This window comes from Tamandua tetradactyla, chromosome X (genome assembly GCF_023851605.1).
Source record: "Tamandua tetradactyla isolate mTamTet1 chromosome X, mTamTet1.pri, whole genome shotgun sequence".
Lineage (NCBI taxonomy): Eukaryota > Metazoa > Chordata > Mammalia > Pilosa > Myrmecophagidae > Tamandua > Tamandua tetradactyla.
The window spans coordinates 39,642,412-39,663,817 of NC_135353.1; the positions used below are offsets into that span (position 1 = coordinate 39,642,412).

A 21,406-nucleotide genomic window follows, 5' to 3' on the forward strand; every position below is an offset into this window, starting at 1 on the left:
CAAACGTTCTTCTGAAAAACCCACCCAACCTCACCCTTGGGAGAAAATATTAATAAAAGCTAGACCCGCGATTACCCTGCCCAGGAACCAACACACTATGGCACGAAATCTAAATTTTGTTGGTCCATATTTCCTTCCTTTGCTCCCATCTCCAGCTCTTTACGTCCCTCTCTCCACCTTCTGACACCCGGATCTTTCTCATCTTCCTGGGCCCATTACCAGCTCCCTCGATCTTCCTCCTGCTCATGCTCCTCCCCACTTCGCCTCTCAGCCTCCCCCCGCCCCCCCCCCCCGCCCAGGTCTCAGCTGCGGCTAAAACCTGGAGTCTAGAGGAAAAGGGAAAAAGAAATACACACACAAAAACCACCTCGGCTGTGGAGCTGTCAAACCGGGCATGCTCAGTAGACAGGGCAGGTTTTTTGGTCTCGAGTAGAGGAGAAACATTTTTTGCACCACCGCGACCAGCCTTAGAACGCGGTGGCAGCGGCCTCAGCAACATCATCAGCACGGCCATCAACCGTGCAGACGCCCTGCAGCAGAGAGCGCTGAGTCCGACTCAGCCCGGAGTTCACCTCCGAGTGCCCCAGGAGCTGAGCTTTCCCCTTCTTTTCACACACACACACACACACACACACACACACACACACACACACATACACGCCACACTCACAGACACGGGCGCACTCTCACACTGTCTCTTGCACATACATACGACCCCGGGCGCGAGCACTCTCCAGGCAGCCGTCGTCCATTGGCTCCTTAGCAGCCGGGTTCGGTCCCTGCCCTCGGCAGCTGGCTGAGAACGCTACGACAGCCAGTCAGAGGAGAGCTATGCGGGGACCCGAGCCGCAGCTTGAACAGTAATGTGGATTTACAGTCGCTTCCCGCAGGAGTGGGCCGAGACGCCCGAAGTCCCCGGCACCCGCAGCGCCCAGCGTGGCTGAGCACCTGGCGAGGGGGCGGGGGCACCGTACCTGGGGACAGCACTGAAAGTTGCGCCTGGACTAGGTAGGTACGTTTCTCTTGGCCCTCACCTCCGTGCTACTCGCTGCCCCCACCCCCACCCCCTACCTCCCACCCAAGGACTCCAAACGAACTTCGTCCCCAAGGCTGCAGGTAGCGGATGGCAGCTTTCGGATGTGAGCGGGCGGCTGCTCCGCTCTGGGAGTCCTGTTGGAGGTGGCAGAGCCTCTGCCTCCTTCTTCTCACTGTCTCCTCTGGCCACTGGTTTCTGGACCACGGGGGGAGATGAGAGGTCTACCTTGGCAGCAGTCAGGCTTCCAGAGGGCCCTGGAGGTGTTATTTTTCGAAAGCTCGCCGGGCTTCTCTGGCGACACTTTTACCAACCAACTCTGCAGGTTCCTAGAGGCCTCCCCCCAACCCCCACCCCTACCCCCACCCCCTCCTAGCCTCTATGCCGGAGCCCTGGCGCTCTAACAAGTGGACCTGAACGCTCTTGGGGTGGGGGGTGGCGAGAGGGTCTCGGTCCCAGAATAGAGAAGGGGGCAGGTTTCCTCTAGCATCCCTCCGACCTGGAGCAGACGCCCCGGGCATGACCACCCGGGTTCCTTTCCCTGTGTCTCTTCAAAAGAAAATGTTAAGGGGCTAAGATACACTTCAGTGCCTGTTTGCTTCTTAATTCTTTTTTGAACCTCACTCAGAGAACCCAGGTTCTGGGGGAACTCCAGGACATTCTTCTAACCTATGCCGTCGGAGGCCCCACCCGATGCGTCCTTCTTATACCCCAATCTTTGAAGACCGTCGTTAGGCGGCCCTCGGTGCTCCAGGAGCCTTCTGTGTTGGCTTTGACCACTACCTCAGCCGCGCGGTTTTGTGTATTTTCGCATTTCACCCTGAGACGTGGTCTGTGATCCCTGGGATCCGGCAGCCGTCAGCACATCTGCTGAGCGCTGAACATCCTTTAGGCATGCCTGGATAAATGTAACCTCACTTTCTTTCATTCCACAACGGGTAGATTGCCAATTCAATTTTAGGTTGCTTTTCCTAGAGGTGGAAAAGGAGAGGTTGTTAGCGCGATTTGGTGAGTGGATGTGTTTGCAGTCAAGAATATATTTAATATTTCAGCTAACCCATCGCAGCCGGTTCTTTAAATTGCTGGGACAGACGATCTCACTCCACTAGTAAATGTCCCCTCGACGTCTATTTCGCCTCTGGGAGAATAGGGGCGGGAGCGGGGTATGGTTTGCATACTCCCTTAGTGCAGCTTAGGGTTTAGCAGATCCCCACCACTGCTACAGGCGGTATGTTAATATGGGTAGAGAAAAACAAACAACAAAAAATACTCTTCAGTTTGGAGCAATTTATTAGGAGGCGCCTTGAACTTTCCTGTTTTTTCCTGGGTTGTTAAGAGTGGGATGTATTTGAGGTAGCCCGAGGAAATACAAAGAGAAGTTCTCAGTGCCACAGAATGGAAATTAGTGATCATTTAGTTTTATAAACCAAAAGGAAACGAAACACCCAGTGGACGCTAATAGGTACTGTTAGATTAACATTTAATTGATGGGGTTTGTAAATAAGAATTATAGTCATCTTTGAATTTTAGATCGTTGTTCTATGATTACAATTAATAAGCCAGGTACACTGTATTGTGAAAATAAATCACTATTAACCTATTTGTGAAAGACATTGGAAACATCTGCTCTATTTTCCTTGGCTGAAATATACTGGTCCATCTTCCTAGACCAAAGTCTGAGGATCTGAGCATTGAGAACTTCAGTGCTGACAAGAAAAAGTGTAGTATAAGAGGGAAAGCCTTTTTTTTTTTTTTTTTGGTGAAAAGGCAATCCACAGCTCTGACTTCTGCTTCATGATTACCCAGCTTTTACTTGGTTCCCCTTCCTTGCTCTTCATATCTGCCATGTGGGAAAAAATGAATTTTCACAGGACATAGAATGTCCCTGAAAATACACAGCTGTAAAAGCAGAATTCCAGTTTTGTCATTTCTGTCCAAGTTCATAAGTTTTTGTGTATGTTAAATAATTTGCAATTGCAAAGCTTTCTTTTTTTCTTTTAAGTGTAGTTATACTAAAGAAAGTTAAGTGTAGGTATATTAAAGTAGGGTTAAAGCCTTTTAATAACAATAAAAGAGAGTCATTTGAAAAAGGGTTTAGGTGATTTCTAAAATGAACCCATGCTCTAAATCCTCCAGAATTTTTTTTTTGAAAACAGGTGTTTTTGGAAAACAACTGCATGCAAAAATGGTAACATTTGTATAATAAAAGTCCCCAGCCTCAAACAATGAATGCCACATAGTAGAAAACAAATAAATATTTTTTAATATATGAATTTGTATTTGCCTTTAGTTCTAGGTCCCAAGTATGAATTAGGAACAGTCATATTATTTGCTAAATATACAGTGGGATTGAAAGAAATAATGTTTTATAGAATCACGGAGCTGTAAGTGTGACGAAGTGGATTATAAATATTCAATCATAGGTATGTTAAAAGTTAAAATCAGATTATATGTAATTATCAGCTCATCCAAAAACCTAACTAGAAGTCAATGCCTTAAAGAGCTCAATATGTAAATAGCACTGACATGATTATGATTTCCCCTATAGTTATTGTATCTTTCTAATGCTTTTTTCCCTTTCTAATGCTTTTAATACAAAGATTCTTACTAGAGCAAAACAGTTCAGCATTCAAATTTATTCTGTACAATATTACTTTAAATCATAAAACTGTAAAATATCATTTTGATATGTTGTTTCTGAAAACAGAAGGCTTAGTGGAACATTATTTTTCCCTGATAGTCATAAAAATGTGTAAGTGGTAAAAAAGCTTCAGTATTAATTAGCATAATTTTTCCCATTCTATGTTAGATGTAGGAAATTACAATTTATATAATTTTGCTTAAAACTTGCTTAACATTTTGGAGTCAAATTTAAACAAAATTATCAAGTACACTGTCTTAGGTTTTCCCAACCAAGTTAATTTATACAGATGTGTGTGTGCTTATTTATTTATTTGCTTACTTATCGAATGACCACAGTTCAAAAGAAGACCAGCACTTCTAATACTTAACTCAATGGTTAATATTTATTAAAAAAATTTTATAGTATTCACTTATATTTGTTCCCACATATATACAAATATAAATACACACAGAAGCCACCTCATGTGAGTGTCAAGCAATAGATATAAAACATATATGATCATTTAATTAAAATTATACATATTCCCTTAAATTGCTGTCAATTTTAACCTCAACAGTAATAATCCAGGCATAACAAAAAAAGAGAAAATCTTCCTATCGTTTACCATTTGTAGGAAAGGTTTCAACTGGATTACTGGCACAATGATAGGCATGACATGATGAAAAATACTGTAAAAGATAGAATTTAACAATTCTTATCAATAACATATATGCATACCTGGAAATGTAGCTACTGATTATAAAAATTAACAGGAACCAGATTTCAGAAAACCGTCCATATAAAATAACTGCTTTAAATCATCTGTAGCTTCTAAGCATTAGATTAGATACCTATTTTGAATGGAGATTACTATTTTGTTCCTTTACTTAAAAGGAGACATTTTCCTGAATCCTGGCTTAATATATTAGTTTTTTTTTCCCTTTCTGTTTTCCATTTATTTTTAGAACTGAGGAAAGTATATATCAAATAGAACTAGCTAGAACCGTGCTTAGTTGAGCAGGTGAATGCTATAAAAGGCTTCACATAGCTTTTGATTATTCCTAACCTTGATGGTCCAACCATGGGTGTCTTTTCAGCATGTGGTGCTCTATTAGGACAGTTTATATAATGCGTAGAGACTTTTTAGCTTGCTGAATGTGCAGTGCTACAATTTAGAAAGACCAAAAAATGACTCACATTTGGAAGCCATGAAAATTAGGGCTAAGGGAACCGGAAGAAACATGATGGTATAAATGAAAAGTATTGTAGAACAATATGTATTTCAATCACATGGGTAACATTTCTGTACATAGTTCAAAATAGTTTTGATTAGAGACAGTAAACATTTTTACATTTGATATTGGATTTCTGATATTTAAAAATTTGCAATGTAGAGTCTAATAAATAACTCCTGGCAAGTTCTTATGTAACTTTAAGATTCATTTCTAGACCTGGAAGTATGGGCTTGGATAATTTACAACTTAAAAAAATTATTCTGAATTCTACTTCCTGTCCAAGTTTCCACTGTAGGTAAACAATAGCATATGGTGAAATATGCTTATATGCCAGCTAACCACTACCTCTTGGATGATGCTTTTAATGTGATGTAATGATTTTGAAATACTGGATTCTCTATCTTCACCTCATTCTGATTGTATGAGTGGATAAATTAATTGAAACACAAATTATGAAAATGTGTTAAATGATCTCTTTCCGTGTCAGTGGATCATCCTTTTGAAATTCTTACTCAGACCCTTCATATCTGTGTTTATGACAGGTATGAGCCAAGATTCATTTTTTTCGGGCACTCATGCCAAATCTCTATGGCTGTATCTAGGTGACACCCAAATATGTGAGTGAAAAGTTCCGTCAACCATCCAGCTGTTTGGGGTGATGCAAACAAACATCTGGTTGGTTGAGAGAATTTTTCACTTAGTCTCTGGGTGCTTTGGAGTCATTAAACAGATCGATGAATTTTCATATCTTTCTATGGCAGAAACGAAAGAAAAAATGAAATAAAACACTTTGAAATGCACGCACAGTATCTTAAACATTCCGGGATTACTATACAATACATAACAAACTAAATGACATCCTGAATATACTGCCTTCTACAAAATGTATAAGGAAATGTTGCTCTCATCTCCCAACAATCACAAAAACAGAAATACACAGAACTTTCGATAAGCTAGGAGTTTAAAAATTTTAAATACTGTTCAATCTCTACCCCTTTCAGGGTATTGATTCATTTGTTCAAAGAAACGAACTTAAAGAGTTTGATTTATTAACTTCTTAAAATTTCTTGTTTCTTATTTTCCACCAATTCTACTGCCATAGAAACTAGATGGGACAGACAGCTGGGAGTCACTAATTCAGAATGGTAACCTGCTTCTTAATTTAATTTCATGGTGCCTGTTGGTCCCTGAAAGTAACTGTAGAAGGCTGGGGAATTGAATTTGTCAGAAATAAATGATTAAGTAGAACAAATATCAGTGCCATCTCTGTCGTTTTCCTAAGATCTTTCTGCAATCCCCTTTGTCCCTACTCAAGCAGTTCTTTTTAAATACAGTGTTAAAGACCTTTGCATTTCTGTTGGTGTCTGCACGTGCTATAGAGCATCCTATGATGACATCCACAGCTGTAAAATAGTTTTATAATAGCTATTACATTGAAAAAGTATGTTCTTTTAAATTATAATTTTGCGGGCTTTGAAGAAGCCTAGTTAGCAATCATAGTAAAATTAAATGTAAATGATGCTTGAATTTTCTGGTAAGATGAGTTATTTTTCTTTTTCAAATATAAAAACAATTTTATTAAAATATCTATGTCTCATTTTTTAAATTACAGAGATGAAATAGGTTTAAGTATATTTATTTGAAATTTATAAAGCAGCTGTTTTACAATTTACCATAAAGCATACTGATTGTTTTCACTTTAATTTACTAAGTTGCCGTTTAATAAGTAGTCAACAATGAGGAAATTGCCTTTTAATGTTTCTGATATTCTTTTGTAACATTTTTGTGGTTGATTACAATGTATGAAATTGAATTTTGGAATCACAAACTCTTACATGATTTGAAATACTGTCCATGTCAAGCTGTTTGCAATACCTGCTTTAGTTCCTGGGAAACTAATAATTTTTTTCTGTAAGTTTCTATAGTGTGACTAAAAAAGAATGATTCTTGAAAAGGATTTTGGTAGTGAAAAAGAATGAATACACACACACACATTTTAATAAAAAGGTTACCAGGTATTTTCCTGTTTTTAAGGTGACTAGAATTTAAAAATATACATTTCTCACAGAGAAATAGGAATGATAAAATGAAGTAGCAACTATAAAATTTTGGAAAAATGATGTTTACATTTTAGGGAAATTGAAGATTTGAAAATTCAATTGTTGAATGTTGAATTGCATATACTTTGCTAATTGTTTTATGTTTGTTATTTGAGCTATATATGTTTGTTACCAAGATATCTGAGGAAAACATGAGAACATCAGTCAATTATTACTGTTGAACATGTGGATTTCTTAAGTCTGTATCTTCTGTGTAATGTTGATTCCTTCTACATTTTCTTCAGATATTTGGTATTTTGGTGAACAATAATTAAAATCATCTGGATGAATCCAAATATATGGTGATTGGATTTTCATTGTTTATCTAAATGCTTAGTTTTTGTGCAGTTAGAGCTTCAGTTTCTCTCTTGTAATGACCATATATTTACTTTTCAATCATTTTTCTATTTAGAAGAAAGATACTGCAAATATTCAGAATTCTAATACAGATTCTTATTTGTAACTTTCAGTAGAATTCCTATCTAGTTACATCAAATAAATCAATTTTCATTTTTTTTTTGGAATCACAGAGAAGTGTTTTTAACTGACTGTATGAATGAGGGTTTTTGAAGCAGCCAAAATGTGCAGTCATGTGTATCAGTTTGCATATTTCAGGGAAGATCTGATTACTGGCTAAGGTCAAGAAAAAATTTCTAGTTGTGTGGTTTTTCATAATTGATGGATTCTAAGTGTATATATTACCTCTAATGCCTCTATCTGGTTTAGACACCTGCCAAAGAGAAGGTGCCACATGAGATGCACGGTTGGTTTATTATATATTGCAATCCCTGTGTTCCAGCTGCATAAAGACATTTTAAGAAAACTCTTCAGTTGTTCAGATAAATTAGAAATAGAAAATGCAGATGGCCTATCTCAATAATCCAGGTTTTTTCAGGTACATTTAAAATTAAATGTCCTAAGAGATGATTAATTCAGGAAAGTTATTGATAATGAACTCATCTTATGCTACACATCCTTTGTACCTATGATGATGCCTTATTATAGGTGTCTCAATCTTGCAAATTACCACCTGTGTTTAAATATAAAGGTGTATAAATACACTACAAACACAGAGTAGCTCAAAGCCTTCTAAACCTGAAATGTTGGCTATGTTCATAGCTAACTCAATTCTTATCAGCAAAATGTTTTTGATAAGCATTTTGAATTATATGTTCTGCATTTCCCCCTCCCCTTTTAACATTAAAGATTTTTTTAAAGCTGCTCTATTTAATTATTAGCATTTGAGTGATATTGCTTTGTGATTGCCTGCTGTGTTCAGTAGCTCAAAAATGTGTTGTATTTATGTGTATGGGGATGGAAAATCTTTTCTAAAAGAATATTTATTAAAAGGTATATGTATATTTTTAATGTGGATTTTGCAAGCATTATTTTACAGAAACATAAAGTACGCCACTTATTTGTTTTATACTTCAAATGAATATATTTTGTGACTGTGACTCATTATATATTTATATGTTATAAAAGCACTATATGGAAGCATTGATAGAATTACTAAACAAGTCAAATAAAGAAATGTATTTTGGGGCATTTATTAATTGCACTAATGAGAGCCAGTAGCCTCTAAGGAAGTAGGCTTTACAGTTGGTTGGCCAATTGACACCTATTTCTTACAATTGAGAAGGTTCTTGTATCTTGAAGTATCAATAAAACCACCCTCACTTCTTTCTCACTCTCTCCCTCCCTCCCTTTACCTCTCTCTCTTTCTTCTATATATTTCCAAGAATTAAGGTAGTGTACAGATTCATAAGAAAGTAAATAAACTCTGGAAGATTCACTAGAACATTAGAAGTGATTGTTATGGCTATTCTTTTCCTGAACCTGATCAATTCCCTATGTCTTTTTTCTAGAGAATTATAAGCATAATGTGAAATATTATTCTTTATATTGTTTTTGGCTCAGGCATTCTTTAAATTATTTTGGGTAGCATCTAATATAACACCAATTTCCTGGGTTGATATTCTTTATTACAGTTTTACTCTGTGCATGTATTCATATGTTGTTAGTGCATTTATGATTTATCCTTCATGTTTAGTCTAATAAAATGTCAACACTTAGGTGTGACACCATTTATTTTTGGTTTGGAATTCATGAAGTGTTAAAATATGGGTGCTACAATTTTCCATTGTTTTGTTCTTTTCTCCTATTTGAGATATTGCTTGATAAAACATTGGACAACTTGTGAAAGTGAGGCAATTTTCATGTAAACAATTAGAATTCAGTGCAAGGGAAATATTTTAAGGGTAATTTAAGACAGAAGAGAGAAATTTTTAACAACATTTCCATAAAACTGAAATAAAAATTGCTTAAGAAAATGTGTAAAGCAACAATAGATATAATGAGAGAATACTAGTTCCAGATATTTTAGCAAAATATTTGGAACCGCTGTGTTGTTGAAAGGGAGAAAAGAGATCACTGTTTACACAGAGTTCTGGAACAATGGGTCTTGAGAAGTCACAAGTGTTTTCCATGAAAAGTCTTCAAGTCTCATTTACTGACTTCTTCTTTCACTGAAGATTTCAGTATTATTTGGTTTTGGTTATATATCACAGAAGTATTTCCATGAAGAAAAATCATATATTCATTTTCCCATTCATTCATTCCCTCATTCATTGGTTTACCAAATCTTTATTGAATATCTTTTTCTATCTGGTAATGCAAAGACATCAAAAAGTTCCTCACCTAATAGAGGAAAGAAACATATAAGTACATTCTGATCATGTAGCACATGCTCTAGTAGGAGAATATTTAGAATGCTCTGGAAGCCCAAAGTTAGATACGGTGTCATAAAGTATATGTCATTTGAATTGGTTCTGAAAGAATGACTAGAAATGTTTTAGGCTGATAATATGGAGAACCAAATTCCAAAATCCAAAAGGATTTTGAAAGGGCAAAAGACTAAATTAGCAATTTTGAATACCAACTGGCTTAAAAGAGTGCCATTTTAGTTCCTATCCAAATCTAAGACTGGGATCATGTCTTATTTTATTTCCTTCCATATGCCTGATCCACAAAAGGTGCTTGGTACATATTTTCTGAATGAATGTGTGAATTAGAATTTTCCTGCATGCAGAGTTATTCTGGAGGATGGTGGTTTTCTTGATGTTTACTCCAAGTCATGCAATAATTATGTTGTAACAGAGTCAACTACATCAGAAAAAGGCAGCTCATGGAGGGTCTTTCTGAACATTGCTGTTAGATCACTGCCTCTCAACACTATGAAAATCATGGCTTATTTTTTCCCTATCAAATGACAAAATGTGTGCCCATTCACTCAGCCAAATATACGGAGTAAGTGAAAGGGAGTGGCTAAAGATGAGGTGAGAGAAACTGGTTGAAGTGAGACTCTGAATAGTTTTATTCACCATAGTAAGAAATTTAGAACTTGTCTTGAAGGCAGTGAGGAATCATCAGTGGACTTTTAAGTGGGGAGGGACACCAACACTGAGTTTTAGAAAGATGACATCAGTGTGTAGTATGGACTGAAGTGGATTAAATGACAGTGAAACCAATTAAGTGGTTGTCTTGTAACTGTGAGCAATTTGGAGGGTATGAACCAAGGCAGTGACTGAAAAGATGGCAAGATGGGGACAAATTTGAGACCCATTCCTTAGATAATATCAATGGGATTTGGAGATTGATTACATTTAGGGTGTGAGGGAGAGGGAGGAGTGATTCTGAGATTTTTGACTTGGGGAACTAGAGAACGCTATTAAGCAATGTAAGGAAAACAAAAGAAAAGGCCAGTTTAGTGGGGGATAATGAGGTCACATTTGGGATTATTTAATGTTAAGCACTATCCAGACATCCAGATGGAGAATGCTGGAGACAAATGGAAACTACAGATCTGGAGATCAGGTATGGAAGCAGAGATTTGGATGTTATCAGTCAATATAAATTGAAATCATAGGAATAAGTAGATAAGCTCACCTAGGGAGTATATATAGAGAAAGCTGTAAAGCAAGGATTATATCATGAAAAACACTGAATTTAAGGGATTGATTGAAATAAGAAGAGCCATCCAGAGAGAGAGAAAGTCAGAATAATGTTGGAGAAGTAGGAGGCAAACCAAGAAATACTTAAATAGAAGCTAAAGGAGGATAAGATTTTATAAGTGTTATCCTGGGCAGAGATATGAAAGGATAATTCTCAAAAGAGGAAATAAGAATGACTAATAAATGTGAAAAAAGTTCAGTCTTCAGTAAATCAAAATACACACAAATTAAAATCATACATACAAAAGTTTCATTTTGTAAGATGGTCAGTCCAATTACTCAAATCTCAAAACTCTGAGTCATTTTTTATTCTTTTTTTCTCACCTAACTAATCAACAAATATTGTTGACTCTACTTTCAAACTACATCCTGTTTGAATTGCTTTCCTTTCATTCATCGTTAACACCCTAGACCAAACCACATCAGCTCTCACTGAACAACTGGAATTGTCTCCTAATTGATGTTAGTGCATCCATTTTTGCCACCATATAGTTTTTCACACGAGAGTCATCCTTTTTAAACATAAATAAAATCTGTAACTTGCTAGCTCTTAGCCCTCCAGTGACTGCCTTCTCATCACTCTTAAAATAAAATAGAAATAAAATAAATATCTTTACCATAGTCTACAAGGTCCTACATGGATCTGGTCCTTAACTATTTCTTGGAACTTACCATTATCTCCCCCTGCTTCCTTGCCACTACCTTGCTCGTGATGTTTTAGCAACACTATCCTCCATTTTTTTCCTTAAACGTTCCCAAGCATATTTCTCTCTCAGGGCCTTGGCAATAGGTTCTTTTTATTTTGCAATAGCTATTTTCTCTACCTGAAATGATTTTTCTCCCAGATTTCCTCAGACATACTTTCTCACTACTTCCAGATCTCTAACCAAATATCTGCTCATCAGAGAGGTCATCCCTAACTGTCCTGTCTAGAATCTCATCCTGCTTCTTCATTTTCTACCTTGTTATCCTCTTCTATTTTTCTTAATAGTGGTCATCACTATCTAGCATTATACTGTATTTTTATTTATTTATAATTTTCTACTCCATTAGATTATTTGCTGCACGAGGGCATGAACTTTGTGCTTGTTTTGTTTACCACTAGATCTAGATCACCCAGCACAGTGCCTGACAAATAGTGGGTGTTTGGCAAATATTTGTTGAATAAACAAATGAAAAGTAAGAGTATGATGAAATGTTAGTTGGTACTAATTTGGCAGTTATCAACAAAAGCCTTAAAATGCTCAAACATTTGACTGAGTAATTTACTGTTGGGAGTTTGTCCTAAAGAAGTAGTGTGAAGTGCAGAAAAATTTTTATTTGCAAATATTTTCACTGAGCTTTATTTGTAATAGTATAAGAAATTAAGGTCCCTAAATGTCCAACAATGGGATTGTTAAATTATTTATGATATATCTAGACAATGTAATATCTTATGGCCATTAAAGGTGATGCTTACAAATACTTTAGGACAAAAAAAAGTGTTCATTATATTATAAAGCAGGATATAAAATTATATTTATACAATACATAGGAGAGAAAAAAATTGAAAAAGATGCACGAGAGAGCTTAAAATGATTTATTTCTGGAGAAGGCAGGTGTATTAGTCAGGGTTCTCCAGAGAAGCAGAACAGATATATATATATGTGTGTGTGTGTGTCCCATTTCCTAAACCAAAAAAAATTATACCTTTTAATGTATGTGTGTGTGTAGAGATTTATTATAGGAGTCAGTTCATGTGACCATGGGGATTGGCAAGTCCAAATTCCATAGGGCAGGCCACAAGTTGGTAACTCTGATGAAGGTGAGGATGCATTCCACAGAACAAGCTGCCTGGCTGAAGAAGAAATAGAAATTAATCTTTCTGAGTGCTGAGATCATCAGTTCTACCTTTAGGACCTTCAACTGATTGGATGATACCTCTCTCATTGCTAGAGGCAATCCTCTTTGTGGCCTGTAGATATAATCAGCCAGGGATGCAATGAACTGATTGATTTAAATCCATGCAATAACCTCACAGTAACAATCAGGCCTGTACTTGCTTGACCAAACAATTGTATGCCATAATCTAGCCAAGATGACAATGAACTTAACCATCACAGTGGGTAATTGGTGAATTTTTTGCCTTTATACTTTCTATATTTTCTAGAATAAGTCTGTATAACTTTTATTTTCATACACAAATTTATCTACAGAACAAAGAGGAACATGAAACAGAAGAAAACATTGCTATGCTGAAAGTGAGTTTTGGGTAATAAAATAAGGGGAATGAACCCATTCTCCTTGAGAAATGGTGCTGGAGGGATGGAAATATGCTAAATGTAACTGGGGTCAACTGCTTTTTGGCCTACTTCATTTTGAAGGGGTCTATAGTTAGGGAAAATGAATGAGATCCACTGATCCAATCTAGTTTTCACTCACTGGAGAACCGAGGAAGACTGAGTTTATTGTATCAGGATTTGAACAGGATGTTTAAGGGAGAGCAAGTCAAGTTAAGCCTTCTTTGAATTGCTGTGGAAAGCATTAGCAATATGCCTCCAGTATAACAGAAGTGATCCCCCACTATATTTCTTCATGTCATGTAATAAAAACAATTAAGTGAAGCTAGACTGCACAGTACCTGGCTATTCAGCCACAGTCACATCTAATGGAAAAGAAGAAAAATAGCATCAACAAGTTTTGGCATGTCTCATCATTAGAAATGCCTGCATTGCCAGAAACGAAGAAGTTGCAGCCAATAATGTATACCTAGATGTTCTCTAGGCCCTGAGAAAGAAAGTGACAATACAGTGTTGTAGCATTAATTATCTCAGAACACTTATCACTGCAAGGGGAAACTATTTCTGTTAGTAACATGATTATTCTGTACAAGGTCTTTGAATAACCATCCCATTTGAAAAATTGCATCATGGGTTTCAAAGCAGCATGTGTGACCTATATATAGCCCAAGGTCCCTTGAAAGTAAAAATAGTGTTAATATAGGTGTTATAGTTACAATTGGTAAATTGTGTAATTATTGAAAAGAATTAGTAAAATTTATTGAATTTCCTAAGCTAACAGAAATTATACTTTTTTAATCTGTTGGAGAAAGATATCTATGCACATATATTTGCATATCCACATATGCATTTTAACCTGAACATTTCAAACCAGACTTCTATACCTTTTTTATGTTCCCCTCCAATTTATGCATTTAACTTCCATTTTGTTTTAAGAGACTGAGTATTGAAGGATGTAGAATGTTATTCTCTTTGCAAGACCAAACAAGCAAGATACAGTGGCACCAATTAAAGTCTGGGCTAGAAAATCTCTTAATGAGTTGTCCAGATTTGGATTTAGAACTCTGATGCAGGACCTACTTATCTCTAAAATCAACAATCAGTTCTGTGAAATATGTTTCTAACATTTGTGGCTCCTGCTGCTCTTGCTTTTGGTATGCATTATTTGGTTGAGTCAATTATGGTCCAGTCAAACGCTAACTTTTTAAAGTTAATAATTAGTTAGCTCACATGCAATATTAAGCCAGTAAGTGTTTTCTTTCTCAGTGGAACAGAGAGGTAAAGGGTGAGGGAAATGGTGCATGAGAACTGATAAGTGATGGCAAGTAACCTGGGGTATCTGATATAGATTAATGTGTTAATTGGCCCCTTCTAATTTTAAAAGGGATGATACATACCTAAAGGCTCCAGCTTGAAGGCAGTTGAGAATTGAGTAGAAAAGAGATATCTCATTTTCAAAGGCCTTTGCTTCCCAGTCTTCTCTGTATCTCACCAAGGCAAAATGCAACATTTACGGTAATTTATTTTTTAAAGCATTTATTGCTAGTTTCCTTGCAGAATCAGCCTGATGGGCATTAAGCCAATTTCTACAGAACTGCTCTATTATATGTGGCACAAGAGCCAGATATATTTTCTTTCTTTTTTTTTTTTTTTTTTGTAGTCTGGATCTAATTACTTTCTGGAATGTTTTCCCTTGAAAGACTCTAACTTAGTATTATGGAACCATACGAACCCTTGAGCAGAACTTTGTCTTTTTGAACCGTATTAACAGTGAAGAAAAACACACATTGAGCAATTAGATTGCAACTAATCAAGAGCACTACTTCAGTCTATTACAAATGATTTATATATAGTGCATTGGATCATTTGTAATAATATGATACACTATTATAATTACAAGGACATCCTGGTGATCTTTTTCAAAGGTGACCATGATTTTATTGACCTACTTTTAAAAAAGTGCATTTAGGTATTGTCTTCTGTCTTAATGTACTATGTAGAAATATTAAATTGTTTACCCTTACTACTGAGATTTTGCCTCACATATAAAAAATATTTGGTGTGGGATTACTTGACTGATAAATTGGGCCATAAAATTGATTAAACTGATAACATAAAATATTGGAATGTTGAAGTTTAAAGTTTCAGTTTTCCTTTTTCTTTTGCTTTAATTCACCACAATGTCACTTCTAAAGTGGATTTTGAAGTATTTCAAATAAATAACACCTTTATCCATAAGTAAGGAAAGTTAGAAATTATGGCTACTCAGAGAGAAGAAAATTTTAAATCATACCCACAGCAGAAAATGTTACTAATCTTTTCAAGTATATTTTACATATATATGTATCTTTTTCTAAGATGAAATCATTGTAATTACCTAATAATGTACCTTTTTCATTTATCAATACATTATGAACATTTCTATGTTAATAAAATATGTCACATATTTTGAAAAATAGAGTAGAGGGAAAGAGACAGAAAGAGGTAAAAACAATTGAAAATGTATAAAGAAGTTTTATAATCTTACCCTCCCCAAGTACTTCTAGAGTATAATTTAGAAAGAACTAATTAAGGACAGAGATAGAAATTATACGAAGTGACAATTAACATTATAACAATTTGTACATCATATTTTATGGTTGCTTAATAATCATTATATAGTTGTTCATTGATTTATTTAAACAAGCTCCAATTATTGGACATTTAGGAAATTTCCACTATTTACTATTGTAAAAAAAATTCTTAACATTCTTCTTTGTATATATCTTTTCTTAAATGTATTTTTATTGAGATATTTTCACACACCATATAATCCATCCAAAGTATACAGTCAATTGTTAACGTTAGCATCACTTAGTTGTATATTCATTATTGTAATCATTTTTAGATCTCTGCATTACTCCAGAAAAAGATATATAAAGAAAAAAGAAGAAACCGATACATCCCATATCCCTAACCTCTCCTTCTTAGTAAGCACTAGTATTGAAATCTACCCAATTTTAAGACTTACAATAGAGGTTGGTTAGCTAAGTGTAGTATTGACAGAGATATATATATGTCAGTGGAACAAAGCAAAACATCCAGATGTCGATTGATACAAACACAGGCAACTGATTGTTTTTTTGCAATATAGTTGTAAAATCATTATCAAAGATCAGGGTACAGGATTACAACTCAAAAACATCAGGTAATTCACTCTAGCTATCCTAAAACACTAGACTCTAAAAAACAAATCTATATAATGAGTCAGTAGTCAGTCATTTGTTAAATCCTAATTTCTCAGTTCCACCTCCTTCCTCTCATTTTATCATTCTCTCACTCTTCAGGGATATCTGGGCAATGACCATTTTAATTTCTTCCTGCTGGAAAGGGGTGCTGAGTTTCTGGGGGAGAGGAATGAACCTGGTTGTTCTTGGAGAGACTGGTGCATCTGAGTTTCAGGACTTATCTGGCATAGGCTAAGTCTGGAGGCTTAAGTTTCTGAGAAAATAAACACACTAAGAAAAACATTTATGGAGACTTAGAGCCAGAGCACTCCCCAGGTTTTTCAGGAGTACTGTTTCTTAGGGCTTGGCATACTATGGTAATTTGAAGTATCTGGGTAAAACTTGCATAAGAAAACCCTCCAGAATGACCTCTCAACTCTATTTGAAATCACTTAGCCATTAAAACTTTATTTCATTCCATTTATTGTCTCCCTTTTCGTCATTGTCAATTCCAGGATGCCAAGGTTAGGCTCATCACTGGGAGTCATGTCCCACTTGACCAGGGAGACTTATAACCCTGGGATTTACGCCCCAAGTAGTGGGAGGGTAGTCAGTTTATTTGCAGAGTTGGCTGAGAGAAAGAGGCCACATCTAAACTACAAAAGAGTTTCTCTAGGGGTGCCTCAGGTGTTATTATCAGTAGGCCTAGCTTCTCCTTTGCAGGGCAAGTCCCAAGATTGAGGGCTTGGCCTATTAAGTTAGAATTAACTAATGTTTGTGAGAATATTAGGGATTCCCGAGGTGAGAAGATTTAATAGTTATACATTTTTCCCCAGTCCCTCAAGGGAACTTTGCAAATACTTTTTTATTTTCTGTCTAAAATACTTTTGGTTGTATTTGGGTATTTCATTAACCTGTAAAGAAATAGAAGTTATCATTCCCTCTTTTAGGTTCCATGTAATTATGTTGTTTAAATAAACTGATCATATAGGTTAAATTAGATATATGCTACAGAAAATATAAATTTTTACCATATAAACCTCTTTTCCTTTGGTATTACACAGAAGTTAAAGTTTTAAACTACAGTCAATATTATCCATTACCCTGTATTCTGATACAAGTCTATTTCAGGCATACTTTTAATTGAAGTCTGATCTCTTTTTCAGGTACTTTTAACAGTTGCTGTATGTGGTAATGCTGACTTGTATAGCTGTAGAACTCATAGAACTTTAACTCTGAGTCTCAGTTGTCACAGTGTATCCAAAGTTCCAAGGAACTGGGTTAAATACAAAGGGCTCAGCATCTCAGAATTTAGAAATAACAGTTAAAATTAAGGAATAGATGTTGACTGCTATAGAAGCTTACAATCTAGGAACCTTTCCAACAAGCCTTATTAAACATTCTGTACTCCTTATTCACTGATTGCCCAATCTTTCCCCAGGTTCTATCCCCTGATAATGTACACTCTTAAATTTAATTCTCAGCATTTGCTCATTATAGTTGGTTTATTTTAGTGAGGCCTTCCAATATGTGTCCTTTCATTTCTGACTTATTTCACTCAAGATAATGTGTTCAAGGTTCATTCATCAGTGGATGTACCCTTAGTCTACCTACATCCATTGGAAAATGTGAATAATGCTGCTATAAACACCAGTGTGCAAATGTCTATTCATGTCCCTCCTTTCAGTTCTTCCAAGTATATTCCTAATGTCGGAATTGCAGGATCATAGGGTACCCTATACTTAGCCTCCTGTGGAACAACTATACTGTACAGCACCATTCTCCTTCCCTACCAACAGTAAATAGGTTCATCTCTCCACATCTTCTCTAGTACTAATATCTTTCTGTTTATTTTTAAGTACTTTTATTTACACACAATACAATCCATCCTAAGTGAATACTGAATGACTCCCAGTATAATCACATAATTATGCATTCACTACACAATCTGTATGGAACGTTTCCACTTCTTCTGCACAGAAAGAAGAGGGAAAATAAAAACATTAAATAATAAAAATTAAAAAGAAAAAGAAAATAGCAAAATAAATAATGAATAAAAAATAAAAAGGAGAAACAACAACAAGTATTTCATACCTCTCCCTTTTATTCCCCTCTTATTGATATTTAGCTTTGGTATATTGCCTTTGTTGTAATTAATGGAAGCATATTACAATGTTACCATTAATTATAGACCCTGGTTTGAATTAATTCTATTTTTTCCATATACCATCCCATTTTCAACACAACACAATGGTGACATTTATTGTCACTTCCTGTAAATACTTTCTTGTATTTGTACATTTAATCACTATCATTGTTCACTTTAGGTTTCGCTAAGTTATACACTCCCAGTTTTTATCCTCTATCTTTCCTTCTGGTGTCAGACATGACCCTAGCCTTCTTTTTTCAAACTTATTCACACTCAGCTTTGTACAGTATACTTAAAATATTGTGCTACCATTAGATAGTATTACTCTGTCCATTTCTGGATCTTAATAATCAATCCTTTTGAACAATCTATACTCCTTCAGTATCAAATACTCAGTTTCTACCCTCTTTCTATCTCCTGATAACCTGTGTTCTTAACATTTACTCTTTGAGTTTGCTCATTTCAGTTATTTCATATTAGTGAGGCCATACAGCATTTTTTTTGTGTGGCATGGGCAGGCATCAGTTATCGAACCCAGGTATCGAACCCAGGTCTCAGGCCTGGCAGGCAAGAACTCTGCCTCCTGAGCCATTGTGGCCTGCCCCATACAGTATTTGTTCTTTTGTTTTGCTCAACATAACATCCTCAAAGTTATTCCATATTGTTGCATTCATCATGACTTGATTCCCTCTTACAGCTCTGTAATATTCCATTATGTGTGTATACCACAGTTTGTTTATCCACTCATCTGTTGATGGACATCTAGGCTGTTTCCGTCTCTTGGCAATCATGAATAATGCCACTACAAACATTGGTGTGCAAATGTCAATTTGTGTCCTTGCCTTGGGATTGCTGGATCATATGGAAATTCTATGCTCAGCTTCCTGAAGAACTGCCGAACTGCCTTCCAGAGCAGTTGCATCATTCTACGTTCCCATTAACAGTGAATAAGTGTGACTCTTTCTTCACACTGTAATTTTTTTTAATAATGGTCATTCTAGTAGGTATGAGATGATAACTCATTGTGGTTTTGATTTGCATTTCCCTAATTACTAGTGAAGTTGTGCATCTTTTCAAATGTTTTTGAGTCGTTTGTATTTTCTTTGTGGAAAAGTTTCTATCCATGTCTTTTGCCCATTTTTTAATTGGATCGCTTGTCTTTTTGTTCTTTTTTTAAATAAATTTTAAATTTGAGATATTTTAAGATTCACAAGAAGTTGCAAAAATAGTACAGAGTTTTCCTGGGAAGTTCCTTCCCCTAACTTTCCCCAATGATAATACCTTATGTGTACAAAACAATCATATTTCCTTTTTTTTAAAATGATACATAACCACATGCAAACACAAAAACATTCTTACCATATGATCACTCCGTTTTTGTTAAATAATCAATAACTCACAATATCATCACAAAGTTGTATATTCATCATCATGATCATGTCTTAGAACATTTGCATTAATTCAGAAAAAGAAATAAAAAGAAAAAAAATCATACATGCCATATCCATTAACCCTCCCTTTCATTGATCACCAGTATTTCAATCTACTAAATTTATTTTAACATTTGTTCCACCATTATTTATTTATTTTTAATCCATATGTTTTATTCATCTGTTGATAAGGTACATTAAAGGGGCATCAGACAGAAGGTTTTCATAATCACACAGTCACATTGTGAAAGGTATATCATTATACAATAATGTTCAAGAAACATGGCTACTGGAACACAGCTCTACATTTTCAGGCAGTTCTCTCCAGCCTCTCCATTACACCTTAACTAAGCAGGTGATAGCTATTGAATGTGTATGGCTAACCTCCAGGATAACCTCCCGGCCCTGTTTGGAATCTCTCAGCCATTGACACTTTATTTTGTCTCATTTCTCTCTTCCCATTTTTGGTCGAGAAGATTTTCTCAATCCCTTGATGCTGAGTCCCAGCTCATTCTAAGATTTCTGTCCCACATTGCCAGGAAGGTCCACATGCCTGGGAATCATGTCCAATGTAGAGAGGGGGAGGGCAGTGAGTTTGCTTGCTGTGTTGGCTGAGAGAGAGAGTCCACATCTGAGCAACAAAAGAGGTTCTCTTGGGGGTGATTATTAGACCTAACTTTAAGTAGGCTTAGCCTATCCTTTGTGGGGTTAGGTTTTATATGAACAAACCCCAAGATTGGGAACTCAGACTACTGCTTTGGTTGTCCACACTGCTTGTGAGAATATCAAGAATTCTCTATTTGGGGAAGTTGAATTTTCCTCTTTTCTCACCATTCTCCCAAGGGGACTTTGCAAGTACTTTTTATTGACTGTTCAAATCACTCTGGGATTTATTGGGGCATCACTCTGGACAAACCTACAAAATCTCATGCTCTACTCAAGGTTCAAAATACTATAGTGTCCGATTAAGCTGTCCACATATGTTATATTAGGAAATGTGCTGGTCAAAATATAAATTATGAAAAAAATATACGTTATGTACCAAATAAACATTTTTTGTTTTAGTCTCACACATAAGTTAAAGTTTTACCATCTATCTTCATTACCCTGCATTATTGACATTCCTTTGTTCTTCCTCATGCAAAAACATTTTTAAATTTACACATTTTAATCACTATCATTATACACTCTACTCATTCCTAGATTATACCATCTCAGTCTTTATGGTATGTCTTTCCTTCTGATTTCACTTATGCCCCCAGGCCTCCTCCCTCTATCATTCTCACATTCAGCTTCATTCAGTGTTCTAACATTATTGTATTACACTTAGGTAGTATTG

At 35.8% G+C, this 21,406-nt stretch overlaps 1 protein-coding gene across 1 annotated transcript in view; it reads left to right on the forward strand.

The window, feature by feature from the left end:
• The first annotated feature begins 344 nt into the window (after window positions 1–344).
• The window catches only part of TENM1 (teneurin transmembrane protein 1), a 1,173,786-nt gene continuing 1,152,724 nt past the window's right edge, over window positions 345–21,406 (forward strand). Inside the window, exon 1 of the mRNA XM_077145946.1 lies at window positions 345–1,008. The gene's annotated coding sequence lies outside the window, so the exon portion shown is untranslated. The remainder of the gene's footprint in view (window positions 1,009–21,406) is intronic.